Genomic DNA, 13,557 nt, shown 5'->3' with positions numbered 1-13,557 from the left:
AAGGCTGGGGGCTGCCAGCTGCGTGGCCCCTCTCAGTTCTTCTCAGGCCATGGGATAATGAAGTCATGCTGGGACAGACCCCAGAGCAGGAGTCTCCCCATGGGGTCCTGGGGCCTTGCCGTGCCCTCCTGCTGCCCACGGGGATCCCCTTGCCACCATGCCACCACGGCATGACCACCTCCCACACCAGCTAGGGCTGGCGCAGGGAACAGCCCAGGACCACCCTGACCGTACCACCACAGCAGGCTTTGGCCCCCAGTGTCCCACCACCCTGGGACCCCCACGGTGCTTGCCCAGGGACACAGTGCAGGGGTAGCAGGGGAAAAGGGGGACACTGGGGGGAGTAGGGGGCACTGGGGGATGGGTGGGGGGAACTGAGGTGGCGCAGGAGTTTACAGGGGTGTGGGCAGGGGGAGGAAGGGGGGCACTGGGGGACAAGTGGGGAACGTCAGGGGTCAGCAATGGCACGGGGCTGAGCAGAGGGACGGAGTGTAGCAGAGGGGTCTGGCTGTCCCATCGGACCCCTGCCTGTTAACACAGGCCCCACTGGGGCTGCTCCCCAGCCCCGGCGAGCCTGGGCACAGCTGCATGCAGCAGGGGCAGCTCCACACAGGGAGCCCACCAGCAGAGATGTGGTTTTGTTCCTCGGGCTGCTGTGCACGCCGGCCCCACTGCAAGCCCATGGGAGCCTCTGGCCCCCTGTCCCAGGGGTCCCACCATGTGTCTGATACAAACTGAAGACTCTGCAAAGTTTGCTCAAACACAACTCGTGTTCCCGCCTTGCACAGTCATGTTCCTTGGTAGAGGTGAGGAGGGAGCTGTAAGAGGGAGGCGAGCCCCTTTCTGGGTTGAACACCACACTGAGAGGGAGTCCTGCTGTGGAGGGGGCACCAGCAAGGGCTGAGGTGCGGGGGGCACCAAGGGCCGGGGGTTTCCCTGGGCACCCGCAGTTCCGAGGGCTCCGGCAGTCCTGGGAGCCGAGTGTGCCAGACTGAGCTGGACGTGCTCCAATGGCAGGCATTTGTATGAGGAGGGCTCGGAGGGACCCCGTCCTGCCCTGCCGCTTCAAGGGGTCGCTCCCAGGCACGTGTGCACCCTGGCTCCCTGCACATCGGGCTTTGCACTACCCTCAAGTGGTCTGAGCCTCCTCCCAACCCCACAGAGCTGCTCAGCCCTGCCGGTAACTCCCATTTCCCCTCAAGGGGCTGAGCTCTGCCTGCTAGCCTGTTTTATTAGCTCTCCTGACAGCAGTAACAACAACAGCAGCAACCACAACAGCTGCTGAAGACAGGCTATTTACAGAGCATGGGCTCCTCTGAGCAAACACAAGCGTAACTCTGACACCTCGCTTCCCCCAAGCTTCTCCTCTCCCCACCCCTGGGAGAGGAGCAAGCTCTGGGCCAGGTAGGGGGCTGGAGGGAAGCCTGTGACGCTGGCCAGGAGGTGAGGACTAGCCCACAGGGGCACAGTGCCCCCAGGGGCCCCAGGCCAGCACAGCCCCAATCCTGTGGCCGCGGTCCCCCAGGGCATGGCCAGGCTGCACTGTCCCATTGTGCCACACCACCTCCGTGGGAGGTGAGGGGTCCCCAGGCACTCCCTGTGCATGGAGGGCTGGGACAGGGGGCCCAGGCTCTTGGGGTGCTGGGACCCAGAGATTGGGCTGTGGGGCATTCCCTGCTCTGGGAGCAGAACAGGCACCCTGGGCGACTTGCTCGTATGTGGCTGTCCCTGTTGCTGCTCTGAAAACTTCAGGCAGAAATCCCTCCAGAGGCCAGGAGACACCCCACCACGATTGCAGTGTCCCCCCAGTGGCCAATAGATTTCCCTGCCTTCCCACCACGGTCTGGCCCTGTCAGCCTGAGCCCCAAGGAGCAGAGATGGGTGAGGGCTTTCCAGCAAGGCAGGAGGGGTGAGAGGTGAGATTTGCTCATCCAAGGCCTGAAGGAAGGCTCTGGGATGCACGGGGGCTTCCCCACCCGTAGCACCCCAAGGTGAAGGGCGAGGGGCAGAGCTCAGCTGGAGCCAGAGGAACACAGCTGGAGCTGGGGCTTCCTGACTAGTCAGGGATGGAGGGAGGGAAGGGTGTGGGGAGGGATGTCCCTGACTTTTTGTGGGAATGCTGTCTCAGACCCCAGCCAGAACTAGGGCCATGCCTCCCCACGCTCCTTGCCTAAACTTCCCACCCTTTGATACAGCTCCTTGACGCTACCAGCTGGTTTCCAAGGCTGGGCCTGGCAGAGGAGGGAGGAGAGTTGCGGTTGGCCCTTTTTGGCGCCTCAGCCTGGAGAACATCTTTAGCTGCATCAAGAGGGCAGATGCGGAGAGAGGGATGATACTGGAACAAGGTTGGAGAGGTGGCTAAGCTCAAGATCTGTGAGCAAGACTAAAGCAAGCCCTGCCTCTGGTGACTCAGCTTCCCAGATCACCATGGGATGGAAGGGGACCCTCTGCTGAGGAGCTCTCGTGGACAGATATCCCCACCACAGACATGTACAGCTCCTCCAAGGGTCACTCTGGGTGCCTCAGTAGAAGGCAGATGAGTTGGGCTTGATGGACAGTTCCTCTCCCCAAGGGGAGGTGCCAGCCAAGGAGCCTTTTCCTAAGGGAGCTGGACAGACCATGGAGGCTGTTACGTACAAAAAAGCTCCAATGTAAAGATGGCTTCCACGACCTGTGCAAGAGAACTTGACCGACAGTGACCTCTCCTGTACAAGAGGGTCTGCTCTTAGAAGAAACCAGACCAAACCGTCTGGAAGTGGCAAAGTTGCAACAAAATAGTGCCGACTCTGCTAATAAATATGCATTAAGCACCCTTGCATGGGGGGGTGCACATGAACAAATACGCACAAGAGAATGGTAACAAGCGATGTCACGGCCAAAGCCAATAGGTTATGTAAACTGTGAAAATGAGTATGTGAGTAGTCTTAAAATTGTATATCAAGAATCGAGTGTAACACGGGGTCCTTCTTGGGCTCCCAGCTGAGAGGCACCTTAATGCAGGCAATAAAAGGGGGTTTTAGCTAGCGTGTACTTCTGCCGCCTTCTTTCCAGTAACCGCGCACGAACTAGAAGAAAAGAAGAAAATGCGAGCAAGTCCTTTTTGCTAACAACTTGGCGACCCAGGTGGGACTCTGTGGGTTTCCGACCTAGTGAGTGTAGATGCTGCACACAACACAGCTGGCGCTGGGTGAGTTCACCCGATTGTCTGTGCGGGGTCTGCGTTCACTGACAAGTATTGAAACTGGGGGCAGCATAAGTCATGGGGGTTCAATAGGTGAGGAAAAACAGGGTTTGCCGCTGGAGGAAATTCTGCAAAACTGGAAGAAAATCGATGGTACTGCAGGTCTCAGTAAAGCTTGAAAGCCCAAGCTATAGTTCTCTGTCAGGACGAGGGGCCAGCTGAAACTCGTGAGGAGATGCCCTCCAAGCAGTGGCCCCTGGAAGGTTCATTTGATATGAGCAAGCTGACTTTCCTGCGTCAACGCTTGGAGGATCAGAAACCTTAGGAAATGAACTACTGGTTTGTCTGGGATAACTGGGCTTTTAAACGACCAGGGGCATATGGGCATTTGTCTAAGGTAAGACAGATGGTAGTGCCACAGACGCTGGGAGACTCGAGTCTAAACTCTACCCTTGGTCTGCTTCGCCCGGTGCCTCCTCCTGCTGCTCCTCAGACCCCTATGCTGCACCCGCCGCTTCCTCCTGAAAACCACACTCCTGCTTTACAAGCTCCTATGATTGGGACAGTGATGGCTAGTCTGGCTGCAGGAATGCCTGTGGCAGCAGGACAGCAACCACCCCCTCCAATATTACATGCCTATGTTTATCAGCCATGGGCTCCAGGAGATTTGACTCAATGGGCACAACAGATGCCCTGGGTACGAAAAGACCCAGAAAAGGTTGCCCCACTCTTTTCTACAGTAATACATCACCTCTCCTGGGGAGATGTTCGAGTGCTGTCGCAGCAAATATTTTGGTTGGGAGACAGAGATTGGATATTGGAAAAAGATAGAGAATTAGCAAGTCGTGATGGAAAAAGAGAGCCTTGGCCAAGTGTGGACCCTAATTGGGATTATAACAATGCAAATGACCGAGCTGCCTGTGAAAGAGCTTGCCATAATCTGGTCCTGGCAATAAAGGCTGTAGGACAAACTGGTGTCAACTGGGAAAGAGTTCAGGAAGTGAGGCAAAGATCAGATGAACACCCGAGCGACTTTTGGAGTCGCTTGCGGCAAGTATTGCTGCGATATGGAGGAATGACTGAAGATTACTTTAATGACAATTTAAAGTTCCTGCAAGTGCTTCCTCTCCCCTAGGTGCTTCTGCCACCCCATCACCTGCGGTGTTTGCTTTTTATTGGCAGCTGATAACATTCACACATCATCTCTTCTGCAGCTCTTGGGACTGACTTGCTGTCTTGGGATCCCATTATTTTGGGGGGGGGGGTTTATAATTTGTTTTGACATTTTGTCTCCATGTACTCCTATTTTGTGGGAGAGTTTGATTGATAGGGTGTTGCTTGTTAGCAGCCCATCCTACATGGTTTAGTAGTCTCATCCAAGCTTTCGCTTTACTAGTTGACACAAGAAGCCCAGAGGACAGCAACAAGTACTTTATATTGCACACATCCATGTATGGTGGGAGGCTGTTGGGGCTACAGTGAAAGCTACTTTTACGGCCCTATCGCAGAGCACGCCAACATTTGCTCCTGTTTTGCTGCTTGTGACACCTGACGTATGTCATGCAGATCTCCTACAAGAGGTGTTTCTATCAATACTTTTCTTACCGTTTTATTTGGTTTCATGTTAATTTATGCATCCTTTAAGCACCTGAGAGTACTGTGCTCTCTTAAGCAAATCCATACTGTTATTACTCAGGTACTCCAACTGAATCTCTTAAAATTTGCTTAGACAAAAGAATACTGAAAGCCTTTGTCTGCAGTGTTTTCTGGGTCAAGCGATTCACTTTGACCCAAGCTTTTCTCACTCCCCACCTCCCACCATCGCTTATTAGACAGATGTAAAATGTACTTAGGACACTAATTCCAGTGACTTCAAGATGGTTAGGTATGTACTCAGACAAGAAATGTGGTGCTTGAAATGTAAATGGCAAAAAGATATTTTTACTGAAAACATTTCTGCTGACATTCTGCCATTTCATAACATGGTGGTCACACTGTTAATGATGGAACTTAATTTAGAATTGAAACAAAAAAAAAGAAATTAAGAAAAATTTAAATTTCTTTATTCATGTAGGCCAAAGGCTTACAAATTAGAAAGCTGAGTCCCAACATCTGTTTCAGTAACTGTGAAATCAATTTTTAGTTGTATTCCTAAACAAACTTCAGTAAGCGTACATGCCTAACTTTCTAGACTTCATGAGCAAATTGGGTTGACATTTGGGCTGACTTTTTAGAGGGAAACCAGGGCCTCCAGCAAATACTCGAATAAAAGACATCTGAGAGCCTCAAAGAGTCAACAAAAGTAAAAGCAAAATGCAATTCATGCTTCTTGGAAAAAAATTAGAATACATTTTTGGAATAAATTTCTTTAGAATAAATTTATTAACAGTATAAATATTTCTATGGCAATTCTAAGTGAAGCACTTTCAAAGCATTTGATGATAAAGACATCTAGATAAGATCCTCTCTGCCCTTTCCCCCTTAATTGAGGCAAAATAGTCATAATAAGAACAGCAGATTCGTATTGTTAACGTCGTCAAAGAGTGGAAGAAGCTTCTCCACCAGTTGCAGAGCGATGGGGCTGGCCTCCTTCCTCTTCATATGACCCATCATGTTTCTGATGACAAGCAGGACCTTCATCTTGATGTCTGTGTTGGCATCCTGCAGGGTCTCCACGATGTCTGGCAGCAGGACCTGTGGTTTTCTTGCCTGTTCAAAGCACAGAATTTCCTTTTAGTGAAGTGGTGAAAGACCACCCTGGCAACAAGTGCTGTGGTCAATGAGCATCAGCCTCCTGTCCACCTGTCAGGTGGCGCAGGAATTGCTGCAGCAGCCTCCTGGCAGGCGGTGGCTATGGGCGCATTGATGGGGACATGGGAGAGCAGGTGTAGGGAAGGCAAGGCAGGAGAGCGAAGTGCCTGTGTCCCCTGTTCAGCCACCCTCTTTTCTGACCGGCCTAAATGGGCCGCTGTCTTGGTAACCCTTTGTGCCTGGAAAGCTCCCCAGTCACCCACCAGACCCCTCCATGGCAGTGAGGGCATTTGGAGCCATCACCCCCCACCTCCTGACTCCCAGCCAAGGCCAAGCCACCACGTTACCCACTGCCCCAGCCCCAGGAGCCGTGGCTCCACTTGACTATGCCCTGCTCACTGCCTCAGGTCTCTTAGACAGTGTGATGAAGCCTCTGAGCATGAGTGAGAGCATCACCAGGCGTGGATGCCTCAGAGACCTGCAGACATTGTACAGGACTACAAAATCCTCTGATTCAATGTCACTAGAGGCCAGCAGCTGAAACAAAGATGACAGTGAGAGATAGGCAGACCTGCAGGGCTGCCCACACCGTGTGGCTCCTGGTCCCCACTGGCAGCTCAGGGCAAGGGCACTGGGGCCAGACAGCCCGTCCTGGGGCAGCCCTGCCCCAGGGCTCCACGTGGCCCCATGCCCTCCATCTCACTGCACACCACATGGTGTCTCTGCTGGTTCCTTTCCTGTGACCATGAGCAGCCTCTTGCTCTCACACCTCTGAGGAGCGATCAAAGAGTGAGAGCTGGCACAAGGGAGGCACAACATGTGGGTGGTGACAAGTGTCTCCTGACCCCAACCTTGCAGCTGGCTCAGCCTGTGCAGACACCATTGTCTCTGCTCCAGACCCAGTTAACGGGCAAGGGTCCGTTAACTGCAGGTTAACAGGTCCACATGGCCTTGCCCCTGCCACGCCTCTGCCCCAGGTTTCCAGTCTGCAGAGCAAGGCAGGAGGTTGCAGGGAGGAGAGGAAAGAGAGCACTGCCTGGGCAGAAAGCAGGGGCAGGCCTCATGTTTGTGCACTGGTGCTGAACAGTCTGCACATCCGCTGGTACCAGCATTCACTGTGCAGCTCCCTCAAGACCTTCTCCAAAGTCTGGGGCAGGGAAAGCGTCACCTCCCACATGGCCAGTGCAGCGCTGCAAGCCAGAGTGCTCTGTCAGCAGGGCTGTCTTGGCCACGGCGCTGTGCCTGGGCCAGCCCCATAGGACCCAGGCTGTCCTGCAACCCTAGTCCTGCCCAACCCCTCGCCTGGGGTTGCCTTAGGGCCCTGCCTGGGCAGGCTGGAGAGGGCTGAGGTGGTGTTCCCCATGGGACAGCGAGGAGCATGGTGGCAGGGCTCTGGGCTGGCTTGGCCAGCTTTGGCTGCTGCAGGCCTGGCTGACCCACCAGGGCTGGAAAGTGTGCTGGGCTGGAAGGCCCTCCTCCTCAGGGATGGCCTGCAGTTTTCCTTGGGTCTGGCAGCCAGAGAGTATCCAGGGCCCTCCCCCCCAGAGGAGTGAGGGTGGAAAGACATGTATCAGACCTCTGGGCCAAGAGAGAACAAGCATCTGTCAAGGGAGCGTGCATCCAACAAGGAACACTCCCCACTTGCTTCTCTGATAACAAAGCTCCGGTGCGTGTTCTCACTGGGAGGGAGAAACAACTTCTGTTTCTGGAAATCCCCATTTATGAAAGACTACTGACAGAGATGGCTCTTTGATGGGACTGTTTATAAGCATGAGAGCTTACTCCAAAGCAGCAGGAACACATTGCATGTCTTGGGAGGACATGAAGCAAGAAGTCATTGCAGAAGGGCAAAGGAGAGCATCTCCATGGTTGGCCTGAAGTTCCACCAACTTAAGGAGATTACTTCTTTCCACTACTTCACCAGCTATTTCTTGTGCTGTTTGGATGCCACAAGAACATATATGTGATCTGTCAGATTAATCACCGCATAAGGCTGCATGCCCCTGAACTTTGAGTGTGATCTTATGGAGCTGGTTTTTTTTACCTTTTCCTGGGGAGAAGGGACAGGTGGATGTCATTTAGAGTTGCCTGAAAGCTTGGCCTTTTCCCTGGTGAGGAAAGCTCTCCCCACTCTAAAGATTAACATTGGTTCTATGAACTCCATGCTATGGCCTGGTAGAAATGTGGCTTTTTTCAATACTTTTTAAGCTTCTCTGGACTTGATGTTTCAAAGTACTTCGTTTGTCCAGGATAAGCGTTGGCTTTGTGTCTGAAGAGGCATTGTGATGTTCAGGCCCTGGGTGACCACCCTGCCTGTGCTTGTTTCCTAGACCTCTTTGTTGTTTCTCTTGTTTTCTACCTCTGTGTCTCTGTCCTATGTTTAGATTACAGGTGCTTTAGAAAGGAGCTTTCTGATGGGGTTTGCACAGCTCACAGTCCAGGACATCCGTATCTGTGACTGTCACAAGGTTTTCATTCTGCCTTCCCACAGAAAGCCAAGCCATAATACAAGGAGTTTGGTCTCACCTATCTCTCAAGCAAAGCTAGAAATAGTGTTATCATCAATGAGCTCCTATGGGACATAAAGGAAGCTTATCAAGAAACAGTAGTGTCCTGCCACGCAGGCTTTGAACTAGCCCTGGTTAAGAAGCTGACCAGCAGATTGTCACTAGAGGACACTCAGGCTGCAAGGGTATGCATTTCCCAGCATTCACATACCTGGAGGGAGATGTGCTTTGACAGCCCCATGCCGGAAGGACATGGTGAGCATGCATAAATGCATTCCTTGGACCTGTCAGTAGAGTAATCACCAAGGGCAGAGGACAACAGCACAAAACCAGTGAAGTTCTGGCCACCTTCTCAAGCCAAAGAGGCAATTTCACAAGGAGTTGCTCTCCTTAACAGCTGCAGAAGTGCCAGCTGTCTGGAAACATCTGTGGCTCTTTCAAGGGCTGAGCTGATTGTTTTGTGCCCACTAACACAGGGCAAAAAGACAGCTTGTTTGTCTTCTCTACATGAATGGCTGGAGAAATGTTACTAACTTGGTCCAGGTGTGATCTTGGTGTTTATCTTGGGAAGTCCATGGATGGGATACACTGGAGCCACATACTTCCCATTCCTGGTCATGGAGGGCTCCACATAGTAATGAGGACCTGGAGAGCAGCTGTCTTCCATGGGAGGTTTTGCCCCTTTACATGTGTAAGCAGGGGCTTTGGTTTTGGTGGGATTGCATTTCAGTTAACGTAGGAAGAACAGCATATGAAAGGACACCTGCATGCTCCTTTGTAACTGGAGGAGTTTGAGATGATGGCCTCATGAAACTCCCTTCATGGGGGACTTTTTCCTCCAAGAATAACACAAGCAAGCTATACAGTGCCTTGTAGTGCCAAAGAGTAAATCTCTAAGCACAAATGGTTTTGCAACTGCATTGCTAAGTCATCTCAAAAAGAAAGTGGATCTCCTGCCGGCCTAGTTCCAGTGACTGTCAGGTTATTTTCTTTATGTAAATGCTACTCATTCTCTCAAAAAGTAGATGAACATTATTACTTTTAATCGCACACATCCAGTATTTCAGACTTGCAGTTCAGGGCCCTGACCCTGAAGAGTGAGTCATGGGCTCTGTGCCCCACAAGAGTGTTTGAGCCAAAGTGACCCTCCAGAAACTTCTGAGATGCAAAACATGCAAGACAGATCCATGCTTTAAGCTTCTAACGTGAGACAAGAAGCACTCAATTGGCGGTATGCCAATGAGTCAGCATATTCGAGACCCTCAGGACCAAGGGGCCCACTGAGCACGAAGAGCAACAGGATCATCCAGACCTGGGGAAGGTATGGTATAGGACACAGAACACAGACGTGGGCTGGAACTGCCCTGCCCAGACATATACCCATCCTATGGAAATGATCGTGTGGCCTCTCTCCGCCCAAACCTGCCTGATCCTGAACAGACCTCTCCACAGCCCTGACTTTAAAACCCCTGCCTGCCCAACCCTGCAAACCCTCCTCCCCCCACCAACCACCCTGCACAAACATAGCATCGGTCCCTCAGTTTAGCCTCCAGAGAGCTGGGGGGCTGCATCAGCTAACGAGGGTGTTGCTGCCAGCTCCAGGTTCCTCATCATCATCATCTGCAGAACTGAGAAACAAGAAGGGGGATGCAGACCGACACAAAGAGATGGAGAAGGACAAAAGAGCGGCAGGCTGCAAGATGGAGACGGAGGCAGAGCAAAAGGGGTTGGGAAGCAGGGCGGAGGCACAGAGAGAAGAAAAAAGGGAGAGCTGGCTGAATGGGGTAGGAAAAAACAGCGATGGGCAGCAGGCCAGACAGGTGGAGCAAGAAGAAAAGCGGGACACGGAGCGGGGCACAAGAACAAGGAGAAGAAGGCAGGTACAGAGAAGCGGCAAAAACAACAGTGAGGGGAAGAGAGAGGGCCTGGGACGCCCCGCAGACTACAGCTCCCGGCATGCCCCGCGAGCCAACATGGCCGCCCGGCCCCGTGCCCCAGGACTACAGCTCCCGGCATGCCGCGGGGCGCGCCTTCCCGCTCTCTGACCCCGCGGGGACACCGTCCGTCGCGCCGGCCCCGCCGCACCGCCGCCTCCTGGGGGCTGCCCCGGGTCCGCCGGTCGGTCGCGCGGCCCCGCCACCGGGCACGCGTGGCAGCTCTTAGGGGACTTCCAGCCCTCTCTGGCCACCACTCCACCCCACCTGAGCACCCAAGGAACCCCAGCCCCACTCCTTTCCTCTGTACTAACCCAGGCTGGGGAAAGGAGTGTTTCCCTCTCGCCCACCTCTGCAAGGGTAGAGGCTGGGAGGCGATGTGACTTGAGCTCTCCTCTGGCTTCATCTCCCAGCAGGGGACTAGGTGGTTGTTCCAAAGTTTACATGCAAGATAATAAGGGGGGGAGGGGGGCGCTTAAAGTTTAAGCACAAAACCATTCCACTTTTCTTTTACTCAGTTCTCCCAGGATGTTCATCACAGGATGTTCAAATTTGCGTACAAATTTTCTCAGCCTGTGATAATAGGTGAAAGAAGTGCAAAAGAAATGTATCACACCAGCTACGGCTAGGAACAACTGGTAAGCGAAAAAGGAGGATATCAGTGAACATTCAAATATAGCTTAATTATTTTTTTTTTTAATGAAAGGCAAGATGGCAGCCTGGCACAAGAGAGTCCTAAGTTTTTTTTTCCCTCTAAAAAGCAGTGGTCGCTGGAGGTAGAAAGGCTGAACTGCTGGGGCTAGAGGCCATCAGCTCTTTCTTGAGTGCTGTTGTTTACCTTGGCTAGTCCTACATAGAAATTAGATTAAGAAATGATCATCACACAGTAATCCTAAGGTGGGGGTTTCTGGTTTCTTGGGGTGGGAGAGAAGGAGGAAGGATAGTTAATACTCAGAAAACCTCAGCAACTTTAACATGTTCCAGTTTTGGCATGCTGAATTTGAATGGGAGACTGGAGAACCCAAGTTTCCCAGCTTGTGTGTAGCCTGGCCTTTGAGTCATGACACCTTAGAGTACCTCACAGTTAGTATTTAGGATACCAGCTGCCCCAAGATTGTCATTTCAACAGTCACGTCACTGTTCTAGCTCAACCAGGGACCTGTTTGTCAGACACATGAAAAAACTGAGCTGACAGCTGGCTTCAAACCACAGGAATGTCTAGGACAGCTTTAAAGCATGAACTGACACCATCAAGACCTAAAATCCATTAAAATGGCCTTTGTCTCATGCATAGGAAACAGCTTCCACACTCTATTTCAGAATCATAATTACAGTCTTGTACTCAGCATAGAAACCAAATTAGTTTTAGAGCAAGATATGTTGGTTCTGTTTGTGGTGAGGATCTGGTCACATTGCTGGAAAAGCTGACTGCCATTGACCTGAAGAAGCAACAAGTCCAGCTTCATAACTGCTGATAGAAACCAGTCTCTTTTTTAAACTGATGAGGACGATTTTGGAAATTGGTTCAAGGACAACTAGAGCAGCCGTATGAACAGAGAAAACTGCAAACTGACTCCACGTGCAAAAAAAATGATGACAGCATGAAAAAAGTACTATTTAAGTACCAGTATGAGAGAAGTATTACTTAAGTATCAAACGTTTGGATTGTCATGGTGACTTTTTTGGTCTTTGTCTCTCTTGTCTGTCTTGATAAAATCAGGGGATAAGAAAATGCTATTAAATCCTACTTCAAGTGTAGAGCAGAAACTAGGTCCAAAGCCCCCACAGGTATTTGAGGATCAAGATGTCTTATGAACCCCATGAGAATTAGGCACTTCTATGTCTTTTGAGATCTGTCCAAGGAAAGCAGATGAGCCTGGCCAGCTAGAGCTGCTGGGGAGCAGGGTTTGACATCATCTCCTGGATCGCAAATGACTGTCCTCATCCCTAACATTGTAACATTGGTCCGTTGCTTGATGAAGTCGGTCACCTCACAAATAGGGAGGTAGACAAAGCGGAGATGTTTAATGCCTTCTTTGCCTCTGTCTTTAACACCGATGATGGGCCCTGGGACCCCCAGAGCCCTGTGTTGGAAGACCATGACTGGGGGGATGATAAACTCCCAGCCAACTCTGAACTTGTTTGAGCCTTGCTGCTCCAGCTGGATGTACATAAGTCTATGGGGCCTGATGGGATTCATCCCAGGGTACTGAAAGAGCTGTCTGAGTTCAAGGAGTGTCTGGACAACGCTTAGTCATATGGTTTAGTTTTAGGTAGTCCTGTGAGGAGCAGGGAGTTGGACTCAATGATCCTTATGGGTCCCTTCCGACTTGAGATATTCTGTGATTCTATGATCCTCCTTTCCTGCCTCTCACTCAGAAACAAGGCAAAACCAAAGTTCAGCCTGAAACCCCAAGCTAACAGGTTTGTTTTACCTTTAGAGAGGACCTATTTGCTGCCCAGTATCTCTGCTTTATGTGATATAATGCTACTCACCATGACCCTCCCCCTATAAAGCAGAAAGAATGCTCTGAAATGGAAGGAAAGTGAAGAGCTCCTGGAATCCCAAGGGAGGACAGAAAATAAATTACATTCAGCAGTTTATGGTTATAAAATTTGCAAGGCGACCTTAGTTTTGTTTGGTTAAAGGGAAATGTGTTCTCAAGCCAATACTTAGGTGGAAATCCAAACAGCCACATACTCTCAAGACACAGGACTGCATGACACTTGAATCAATTCAGTTTCAGCTAGAAGAAAGCTTAGTAACCACCACTCCCTTCTCCTGATCTTGTCCAAAGATGGAAACAGAAGAATCTGTACAGGGCATAAATGCTGTTAACTGGTATCTAACATCACTTACCAACCAACGTAACGCCCTTACCAACCAAAATGTTTATAATGAAAACAGGATTTTAGTGATAAAACAGCTTCTTTGCAGCACTCCTAGGGACACCGTGTTGCTTAGAGCATTAGGTATCAAGAAACTGTATACAATAAAAGAAAAAAGACAAACTTACAATAACATGTTGAAAGGACAGTGGTTTTGTCAAGTTCTCCTACAATTATTTAAAAACAAAACAAAATCAAAACTACAACAAAACCCTCTTCCTGCTTGTAATGGAGAATATGGAGGTGCTTTAAATGCAGAGTAGTATCACAGACAGGTATAAAGGAGTCCAGAATC

Source organism: Ciconia boyciana, chromosome 10 (assembly GCF_034638445.1).
Source record: "Ciconia boyciana chromosome 10, ASM3463844v1, whole genome shotgun sequence".
Lineage (NCBI taxonomy): Eukaryota > Metazoa > Chordata > Aves > Ciconiiformes > Ciconiidae > Ciconia > Ciconia boyciana.
The sequence above is the reverse complement of the archived record's forward strand: the minus strand, read 5'-3'. Positions refer to the sequence as shown.